The following is a 12,014-nucleotide window of genomic DNA, read 5'->3' on the forward strand; positions in this document are numbered from 1 at the left end:
CACCATTGCTCTTCAGTACTTTGGAGAGGTACCTAATAGCAGACTTTCCCATGGCAATACGTTTTTTTAATTTCCTGGCTGCTGGTGCCAAGACTGTTGACTACAGAGCCAAGCAAACTAAAGCTGTTTGGAGATAAATAGCACATGTTATATGTTGCAGCATTGCTTACTTTATAATGGATCAATAATATAATATTTCTTTTCTTCTCTCAACCTCAGCACTTCAGCCACACCAGACTACTTGCTTTTGTCTCCAAATTCTCTGCACTTTTAGGAATCTCTCCTGCCTTCTGTACTCTCAACTTGAGTTTTTGATAAATAGTAGTATCGTAAGGGGGTATTGTTAAGATACAGTCAGAAAGCAGCCTGGGGTTTATATATGTCAAAGAAGCTGATTTTGGCTTGCAAACTGAGAAAAGTAAGCATTCCTGAAAGTCAGAAAGATGAATGAATGAAGAATATGAATATAGGAAGGTAAATACTCTAAAACCAAGTTTCTTACACTTATACAATATTAATATTTATTGAAAAGTGGGTTTTTATTTACATGGAATACTTGCTTTTTAGTTATTTATTTGAAATAATTTACTAATTTTCTCTCATGCGTTAGTGATCTAGGAACGAAGTCAAAGCTAGGGAAGCTTTCTATCTTTACAATTTTTCATTTTAGGAAGAAAGGTCACTACTCAAAAAATTCATTTCTGTGAAGTTAGAACCTATTCTAAGAAGTACATAGCTGATTCTCCTTTAGGTTTCTGAAGCTGTAGACTCCATAGGGGCAGATTAACCATCTTTCTCCTGTGGACCCTCTAGTAAATTTGAACTGCCAGAAAACTTGGCCTTTTACTTAGTAATGCAAATCCCTACAGACTGTGTCTGGAAAAGCCAAACTGTGCCACAAAACCAAACTCTTTACCTCTGAGTCAATTCTAACTCATACTCTATAAAATAAAGCAGAACTGCCTCTTAGGATTTTCAAGACTGTTTATCTTGATGCAAACAGACTGTCACATATTTCTTTGTGGAGTAGCCAGTGGGTTTGAACTATTGACATTTTAGTTAGCATTCAAATGTTTATTGTATCACCAGGAGTTCTTTTAGATAGTAAACAACACTAAAACAGGTAATATATGTTCTGAAGTAAATAATTTGTGTAGGCTAGAGAGGAATAGTACTGTAGCATCTACTTTAGTCAAAATAGTAAGAGTTCTTTCACGGATGATGAATGAAGTGCATATTGAACCTGAGCACTAATCAAGAGAATGTTTTATAGAAGAGGGGATGGTGGTGGGAAGGTAAAGACTAAGATTTAAAGGATTTAGTGGAAGGAGAATGAAAGCCAGTGGGTAGGGCAGTAGGATTGAGGAGATTGGAGGAAAAGTAGGGATTAGGTGAAAGTGAGTTAATTTATTTTTTAGGCACCAGAACAAGATGATGTCCAGCTACCACCGCTGACTATATTAAAATGGATCACAGTAGAAGGTCCTAGATAGAATGGGCAAAGAATGTAGGGAGGAAAACTCAAAAACAGAAAAATGGTCAGGTTTATTGGTCCACCAAAGGACTGACAGAATCACCAAAACTGTGCTCTTTAATAACCCTTTGAACCTGGAAAAGATTCACCCCCAGGCTCAACTTGCAAGCAAATGATAAACAGACGTATAAAATGAACAGTAACACAACGGAGAGGCATTCCCTCCCTAAGACAGTCATTTGAGATCAGAAGGACATTTACATGCACAAATCTTTGTATGAATCTATGCTTTCTTTTCTCTTAAGTAGAGAATTAGAAGTAGAATACCTGGATTGTATTGTAATTCGTATATATAATTTTTTAAGAAAATTCCAAGCTTTTCAAAGTGATGGTCACATTTTGCATCCCTAGCAGGGTATGAGTGCTCCAATTCTTTCACAGTTTTATCTGCACTTGGCATGAGCAGTCTCTCTAGCCATTTTTATAGGAACAAAAAGTAAGTGTTCACTAAACACGTTATAGTTTTATATTCTTGAATTCCTATTCTCAATATTGGCCATAGTTTATTATGATCCACATAGTCAAATGCCTTTATATAGTCAATAAAACATAAATAGATGTTCTTCTGGTATTCTTTACTTTTATCCAGGATCCCTCCGACATCCTTAATGATCTCCCTGGTGCCATGACCTCTTTTAAACCCTGCTTGCATTTCTGTCATTTCTAACTTTCTTTGTGTGATTGTCAGCAATATTTTGCTTCTTCTTGTTGTTGTTATGTGCTGTTGAGTCGCTTGCTACTCATAGCGACCCTATGTACAACAGCCCTAAACTCTGCTCTGTCCTGTGCCAATCGCACTGTCTCTGATACACCCATCCCGATTACCCCAGTCACTGAATCATTCCACCTCATAGAGGGCCTTCCACTCCTGCGCTGTCCCTCCACCATTCCAAGCATGATGTTCCTCTCCAAGGATCGATCCCTCCGTATAACATGTCCAAAGTATGTTAGATGGGGCCTCAGAATCTTTGCCTCCAAGGAGCAGCCCAGTTTAACCCTCTCCAGGATGAATCTGTTTGTTTTCCTAGTGGTCCATGGTACCCGCAATACTCTTCTCCAGCACCACAGCTCAAAGGTATCAATTCTCCTTCTATCCTCCTTAGTCATTGTCTAACTTACTGATGTATAACAAGTGATAGCAAAGAGCATGGCCTGTATCAGACACACCTTAGTCTCCAGAGAGACACTATTGCTCTTCAGTACTTTGGAGAGGTCTCTAACAGCAGATTTTCCCATCACAATACGTCTTTTAATTTCCTGGATACTGGTGTCAAGAGCGTTGACTGTGGATCCAAGCAGACTAAGGCTGTGAACAATCTCAATCTCTTCACCATCCATCCTGATGGTGCCAATTGGTCCAGTAGTGAGAATCTTTGTCTTCTTGACATTGAGCCTCAATCCATACTGAAGGCTGCAGTCCTTGACCCTCTGTAGCAAGCGCTTCAGGTCCTCCTCAGTTTCAGCAAGGAGGGTTACGTCATCAGCATAACGCAGATTGCTGATAGAACTTCCACTAATCTTGACCTCACATTTCTCCTCATAGAGCCCAGCCTCCCAGATAATCTGTTCTGCATACAGGTTGAAAAGGTATGGAGACAAGACTATATTATTGTAATGAAATAAGGGAACACTGCATGGTTTAAAATTAGGAAGGGTGTGTCAGGGATGTATCTGTTCTCCATACCTTTTCAATCTGCATGCTGTGCAAATAATTCTTGAAACTGGACTTTGTGAAGAAGAATGTGGTCTCAGGATCAGAGGAAGACTCATCAAGAAACTGTGTTATGGAGATGACACAACTTTGCTTGTTGAAAGTGAGGGGCATATGAAGTGCTTGCTGCAGAAAAAAAACAACTACAATATTAGATATGGATTACATCCTAACATCAAACAAACAAAGATTCTTGCTGCGGGGCCAACAGACAACTCATGTTCGATGGAGAAAGATTTTAAGCTATCAATGATTTTATCCTGCTTGGCTCAACAGTCAATACCCTTGGCACCAGCAGTCAGGAGACATATTGCATTGGACAAATCCCCTCCCAATTACTTCTCCAAAATACTTAAGGGCAATGTCAGCTTGAAGAGTATGGTGTACCTGATTCAGGCCATGCTGCTGATCTGAGAGATGGAGAATGAATAAAGATTATAGAAGAAGAATTGATGCCTTTGAGTTGTGGTGCTGGAGAAGAGTACTGAGTATCCCATGGACTGCCAAAAGAAAAGCCAGATATGTCTTGGACCAGAGTGCTTCTTGGAGGTGAAGATGATGAAGGTCAATCTGTCATGGTTTAGACATGTTGTTAAGATAGACTATTCCTTGTACTTGGAAAGATGGAGGATCAGTGAAAGTCCTGAAGACCCCCAAAAAGATTATCACAGTGACTGCAGCAATGGGCTCAAGTATGTTGGAAGTGATGAGGGTGGTACAGGGTAAGACAAGTTTCGGATCTGTTGTTCATAGGGTTGCTGTGAGTTTTACTCAACTTGAAGTCACTTAACAGCAGGAGCATATGGTTTTACTTTACATTGCTCTAATGACCCAATACTCTAGGTACAGTCAGAGTAGCCTTTGGAGGCTAAGATAATGAGGCTTTGCCTCACATATTTTGAGCATGTTGCTTCAAGGGCCTCTTCCTTGGCGAGGGAAATGATGCTCAAAAATGTGGAGGCTCAGCGAAGAAGTTCCTCAAATAGATGGATTGACACAGTGACTGCTGCAACGGGATCTAGTATGTCAGGAGGTGTGAGGATAGCACAAGATAACACAGGGTTTAGATCTATTGTTCATAGGGTTGCTATGGGTCACTACTCGAATTGATGGCACCTAACAACAACAACAACAACAACAACAACAACAACAACAACAACAATGACCAAACATATTATTAGTTGTCATTCATATATTTTTTGTGGAGTGCACATTTATATATTTTATCCTTTTTTTACAAAAGTGTGTTATTATTATAGTTATTGTGTGTTGAGAGTTTCTTAAGATATCATAAACGCAGGTTATACACATGGATTTCACTTGATGGTATGCACAGGAATCAGATCAATTACTACTGTAGAAAGAATGACTGGAGAAACTTAGTATCAGCTGTGAAATATAGGTCAGGTGCTGATTGTGGAACACACCACTAACTACTCATATCCAGGTTCAAGCTGAAGCTAAGGAAAAGTATATCAAATCCACCAGAACCAAAATTTGAACTTGTCTATCCCAAATGAATTTCAAAACCATCTCAGGAGTAGGTTTGAGGCCTTAAACACTAATGAGCAAAGACTGCTTGAGCTGTGGGATGATATAAAGCATATCATCCAGGAAGAATGCAAAAGATCATTATAAAGACAGTATGAAGAAAATGAGAAGACAGATTCCAGAAGAGACTCTGAGTATTGCACTAGAGCACTAAGAAGCCAAAGAAAAGAGAAGAAATCAAGATATTAAGGATCTGAACATAAAGTTTCAAAGGACAGCACAGGAAGACAAAGTAAAGTATTATAATGAAATGTGCCAAGAGCTGGAGTCAGAAAATCAAAAGGGCCAAACACTCAGCATTTCTTAAACTAAAGGAACTGATGAACAAATTTAAGCCTCTAGTTGCAATACTTAAGGATGCTTTGGGCAACATATTAAATGATTCAGGAAGCATTTAAAGAAGATGGAAAGAGCTTACAGAGTCATTGTACCAAAAGGAATTGGCAGACATAGAAATATTTCATGAAACAACATATGAGCAAGATCCTGTGGTGATGAAAGAAGTTCAAGCTGCTCTGAAAGAATTGGCAAAAAACAAGGCCCAAGGAATTGATGGAATAACAACCGACATATTTCAAAAAACACTGGCTGCCCTGGATGTGCTCACCAAATTGTGCCAAGAGATCTAGAGAACAATGGCCTGGCCAACTAACTGGAAGAGATCTATACTCATTCCCATTCCAAAGAAAGGTGGCCTGACAGAGTGTGAAAACTTTGGAACAATATCATTGATATACAAGAAAGATCCTGCTGAAGATTATCCAAAAATGACTGAAAAACCACATCAACAGAAAACTGCCTGAAGTGCAGATGGGGTTTAGAAGAGGCTGTGGTACTAGGGATATTATAGTTACTGTTAGATGGATCTTGGCTGAAAGCAGGGAGTACCAGAGGAATGTCTGTGTTTCATTGACTATGCAAAGACATTTGACTATGTAGATCACAACAAACTGTGGCTGACTCTGAGAATAATGGAAATCCCAGAACGTCTGATTGTTTGCGAAACTATACTTGGACCAGGAGCCAGTCATCAGAACAGAGCAAGGAAGTACTACATGGTTCAAAACTGGGAAGGATGTACACCAGAGATGTGTTCTATCTTCATACTTTTCCAATCTATATGCAGAATAGATTTTCTGTGAAGCTGAGCTCTATGAGGAATGTGGCATTAGGATTAGAAGAAGACTCATCAACAATCTGGGTTATGTAGAAGACACAGCTTTGCTTGCTGAAACTAAGAATCTGAAGCACTTGGTGCAGAAGGTCTAGGATTAAAATATTCATTATGGATTGAAACTCAGAATTAAGAAAACAAAGAATCTCACCACTGGGCCAATTGGCGGCATTATGATAGATGGTGAAGATGTTAAGATTGTTAAGAGCTTTAGTTTGCTTTGCTCCACAATCAATACTCTTGGTACCAACAGACAGGAAATTAAAAGATATACTGACTGCATTGGGAAAATATGCTGTCAGAGACCTCTTTAAAGAACTGAAGAGTAACAATGTCGGTTTGGAGATTAAGGTGCACCTGATCCAGGCCATGATTTGCAACTACATGCTATGCATCAGAAAGCTGGACAATGACTAGGGATGATAGAAGGAGAATTGATGCCTTTGAGATGTGGTGCTGTAAGAAGAGTATTGAATGTATAATGGACTGCTAGGAGAACAAACAGTTTCCTCCTAAAGAGGTGAGACCAGACTGCTCCTTGGAAGCACAGACTCTGATGCTTCGTCTGACATACTTTGGACATGTTGCAAGGCATGCTTGGGAGGGTGGAGGGACAGCGTCAGAGAGGAAGACCCTTGATGAAATGGATTGATTCAGTGACTGGGATAATGGAGCTGGGTGTGTCAGAGACAGTGAGATTGGCGCAGGATAGAGCAGGATTTAGGCTGTTGTACATAGGGTCGCTATGAATCACAGGCAACTCTATGGCATATAACAATAACAGTTACAAATCCTTTATTTAAAATGTGCGTTTTGAGTATTTTGTCCCAATCTGTAGTTTATCTTTTCCATTCTCTTCACAGTGCCTTTATCAATTAATCAATTTTATTTTTATGGATCATGTTTGGAGTGTCATATCTAGAAAATATTTGGTTTTGATCAACTACAGGGATTTTTACCCCCTATGTTTTCTTTGAAGGGATTTTTTTGTTTGTTTGTTTATTTGTTCTTCCTCCCCCCCACCCAATTTGGGCTTTACATTAGGTTTTGTGTTTGAAATATTTGAGTTAATTTTGCATTTGTTGTAATATATGGATATTTTTTATGACAAATATATGACTACTTAGTTAAGAGTATGTTTACGCAACTAAATTGCCACAACTTCTTTATAAAAAATTGATTATATATTTAAATGTGAGTCTGTTTCTTCAGTTTCCATTCAGTTCTATTTATCTGTGGTATTATCACGCAGTATTTATTATTACAACTTTATAACAAGTCTTTAAAGCAGATAGTGTGTTAGTGATCTTTGTTCTTTTTCAAAGATATTTTTATCTCCCCTCTTTCAACCCCTTTCTATTTCCATGTAAGTTTTAGCATCAATCCATCAATTTCTACAGATGAGTGCTGGAATTTTTTTATTTAGAATTGTATCAAATCAGTAACTCAAATTGAGAAGAACTGATAACAAAATTGAATTTTCTGAACCATGAACAAGGTTGTTGTTAGTTTCCATGATGTCAACTACTGCTCAAAGTGACCCTATGAACAACTGGTGTGAACATTGTCCTATCCCGTGCCGTTTTCATTGTCTCTGATAAGCTCCAGCCCATTGATAGTCATTATGTCAATCCATTAGTTGAAAAAAATTTTTTTTTCATTTCAAAGACTGGCTCCTACTGACAAGATGTTCAAAATATGTGAGATGAAATATTCTTGCCTTGAGGGAGCATTTTCTCTGAGACATTTTTATTTGTTCTTTTGGCATTTCACAGGCTATTCAGTACCCCTTTTCAACACCACAACTCAGATACATAGATTCATTAGTCATTATCTAATGTTCAGATGCATAGTAGATAATTGAATATATCATGGTCCTTAGCATTTTATTCATTTACTGACAACTTTGCTTATTAGCACTTTGGATATAGGTCCTTAACAACAGATTTTCCCAATGTAACATATCTTTTGATTTCTTAACTTCTGCTACCATGAGTATTGATTATGAATCTACATAAAATGATGCTTTTGACAACTTCAGTCTTTTCTGCATCTATCATGATGTTGCCTGTTGGTACAGTGGTGAGTTCTTTTGTTTTCTTGACAATTAGATGGAGTTTATAAAGAAGACTATAGTCTGATTTTCTGCACGAAGTGTTTTAAGTACTCTTCACTTTTAGCAAATAAGATTGCTTAATTTTTTATATAAAATGTAGGTTATTGATGGATTTTCTTCCAATCCTGATGTTACATTCTTCTTTTTATAGTCCAGCTTCTCAAATTATTTGACCAGCATACAGATTGAATAGGTGGAGAAAGAATGCATCTCTAACACATGTTGTTGTTGTTATATGTTGTTGAGTCGCTTGCAACTCATAGCGACCCTATGTACAACAGCCCTAAACCCTGCTCTATCCTGTGCCAATTGCACTGCCTCTGACACACCCATCCCGATTACCCCAGTCACTGAATCAATCCACCTCATAGAGGGTCTTCCCCTCCTGCGCCGTCCCTCCACCCTCCCAAGCATGATGTCCCTCTCCAAGGACCTGTCTCTCCTTACAACATGTCCAAAGTATGTCAGACGAAGCCCCAGAATCCTTGCCTCCAAGGAGCAGTCTGGTTTAACCCTCTTCAGGATAAATCTGTTTGTTTTCCTACCAGTCCAGGTACATTCAATACTCTTCTCCAGCACCACAGCTCAAAGGCATCAATTCTTCTCTCCTCCCCAGTTATTGTCCAACTCTCTGATGCATAACAAGTGATTGCAAAGAAAATAGCCTGTATCAGATGCACCTAAGTCTCCAGAGTGACACCATTGCTCGTCAATACCCTGGAGATGTCCCTAACAGTAGACTTTCCCATGGCAATACGTTTTTTGATTTCCTGGCTACTGGTGCCAAGAGTGTTGACCGTGGAGTCAAGTAGACTAAAGTTAACAATCTCAATTTTATCACCATCCATCCTGATACTGCCACTTGGTCCAGTGGTGAGAATATTTGTCTTCTTGACATTGAGCTTCAATCCATACTGAAGGCTGCAGTCCTTTGACCTCTGCAGCAAGCATTTTAGGTCCTCCTCAGTTTCAGCAAGCAGGGTTGTGTCATCTGTATAATGCAGATTGTTGATAGATCTTCCACCAATCCTGATGCCACATTTCTCCTCATAGAGCCCAGCCTCTCGGATAATCTATTCTGCATACATGTTGAAAAGGAATGGAGATGGGACACATCCCTGGCGTACGCCTTTCCCTATTTTGAACCATGCAGTGTTTCCTTGCTCATAGTTGTTTTGATTTGTATCTCTCTTAGATCTAGGGATTTTGAACATTTCTTCATGTGCTTGTTGGCCACCTGATTGTCTTCTTTGGTGAAGTGTCTGTTCATATCCTGTGCCCATTTTTCAATTGGATTATTTACCTTTATCTAGTGTGGTGCTCAAGTATTCTATAAATTCTATACATAAGTCCCTTATCTGACATGTCATTACCAAATATTCTTTTTCAGTGTGTGGCTTCCCTTTTTATCCTGTTGGAGAAGTTTTTGGATATGCATAGGGATTTGATTCTTAGAAGGTCCCATTCATCTATTTTGTCCTCTTCTGGTTGTAGATTTTTCAGGATGCTTGGAAGACTGCTTATGTTGTGGATTAGGACTTTGAGAGTTCTTCCAAGCTTTTCTTTAATGATGTTCATAGTCCTTGGTTTTAGTCCTAGGTCCATGATCCAGTTTGAGTTGGTTTTTGTGTATAGAGTGAGGCATGGATCTTGCATAAGTTTTCTGCAGATAGTTTTCCAGTTTGACCAATACCATTTGTTAAAAAGGCTGTCCTTTCTCCACTTAACTTATTTCATCTCCTTGTCAAAAATTAGTTGACAATAGGTAGATGGGTTGATTTCTGGATTCTCAATTCTGTTCCATTGATCTATGTGTCTGTCATTGTATTAGTACCATATTGTCTTGACCACCATGGCAGTGTAATAGGATTTGAAATCAGGGAGTGAGATGCCTCCTCCCTTGTTTCTCTTTTTAAGTAGTGCTTTGCTTATTCAGGGCCTTTTTCCATTCTAAATGAAACTGTAGATTGCCTTTTCCATCTCGTTGGAGAAATGTCGTCCCTTTCTAAGGACTGGCCCCTCCTAATAATATGGCCAAACAATGTGAGACAAAGTTTTACTGTCCTTGCCTCTAAGGATATTGTAGTTTACCCAAGATATATCTGTTTCTTCTCTTGGCATTCCATAGAATATTCAATACACTACTCCAGCACTACAGTTCAAAGGCATTTATTCTTCTTATGCCATAGCTATTCATTATCCAACTTTCAGATGTATCTTTTCTCCATACATCTTCAATCTGTATACTGAACAAATTACTCAAGAAAATAGACTTTATGAAGAACAAGATGGCATCAAGATCGAAGGAAGACTCATCAACAACCTGTGTCATATGGAAAGCAAGACTTAAAACACTTGCTGCCGAATATGAAAGACTATATCCTCCAATATGTACTACATGTTAATGCCAAGACAGCAAAAATTCTCACTACTGGACCAATAGGCATAATATGATATATGGGAAAAAAGATTAAAACTGTCAACAATTTAATTTTACTCAAACCTACAATCAACATCCTTTGTACAAGCAGTCACAAAATCAGAAGGTAATTGTAATGAGAAAAATCTGCTATAAAGGACAACTCTAAGTTATCCAGGAGCAATAATGTCAGTTGAAATAATAAAGTGCACCTGATTAAAACTACAGTCCTTTTTAATTCCTTCCTATGCACCTGAAAGTTGAACAGTGAATAAGTATACAGAAATGGAATTGATTTTTCAATATTAATTTTGTCATCTTGCTAAACTCACTGTTTCTTGAAATAATTTTGTAGATTTAATAATTTTTCTCTACGTAGGTGACCATGTTTTCAGAAAGTAAAGACAGTTTCTTTTCCCCTTGCCCAAAACAACTTGTCGTTGTTGTTGTTGTTATGTGCTGTCAAGTTGCTTGCGACTCATAGCGACCCTACATACAAAAGCCCTAAACTCTGCTCTGTCCTGTGCCAATCTCACTGTCTCTGACACACCCGTCCAGATTGCCCCAGTCACTGAATCAATCCACCTCATAGAGGGCCTTCCCTTCCTGCACTGTCCCTCCACCCTACCAAGCATGATGTCCCTCTCCAAGGACATGTTCCTCCTTACAACATGTTCCAAAGTATGTTAGACGTAGTCTCAGAATCCTTGCCTCCAAGGAGCAGTCCAATTTAAACCTCTCCAGGCTGAATCTGTTTGTTTTCCTAGCGGACCATGGTACCCTCAATACTCTTCTCCAGCACCACAGCTCAAAGGCATCAATTCCCCTTCTATCTTCCTTGGTCATTGTCTAACTCTCCGATGCATAACAAGTGATTGCAAAGACCATGGCCCGTCTCAGCCTCACCTTAGTCTCCAGAGAGATACCATTGCTCTTCAGTACCTTAGAGAGGTCCCTAACAGCAGATTTTACCATCGAAATACATCTTTTAATTTCCTGGCTACTGGTGCCAAGAGTGTTGACTATGGAGCCGAGCAAACTGAAGCTGTGAACAATCTCAATCTCTTCGCCATCCATCCTGATGCTGCCAATTGGTCCAATGGTGAGAATATTTGTCTTCTTGACATTGAGCCTCAATCCATATTGGAGGCTGCAGTCCTTGACCCTCTGAAGCTAGTGTATCAGGTCCTCCTCAGTTTCAGCAAGCAGGGTTGTGTTATCTACATAATGTAGACTGTTGATAGATCTTCCACCAATCCTGATGCCACAATTCTCCTCACAGCGCCCAGCCTCTAGGATAATCTGTTCTGCATACAGGTTGAAAAGGTGTGGAGACAGAACATATCCCTGGCATACGCCCTTCCCAATTTTGAACCATGCAGTGTTTCCTTGCTCTGTTCTGACGACTGCCTCTTGGTCCAAGTATAAGTTTCACATTAGCACGATCAAGGGTTCTGGGATTCTCATTCTTCTCAGAGTCAGCCACAGTATGTTATGGGCCACACAGTC

Source organism: Elephantulus edwardii, unplaced genomic scaffold, assembly GCF_000299155.1.
Source record: "Elephantulus edwardii isolate Elephantulus edwardi_28Jun2011 unplaced genomic scaffold, EleEdw1.0 scaffold00005, whole genome shotgun sequence".
Taxonomy (NCBI): Eukaryota; Metazoa; Chordata; class Mammalia; order Macroscelidea; family Macroscelididae; genus Elephantulus; species Elephantulus edwardii.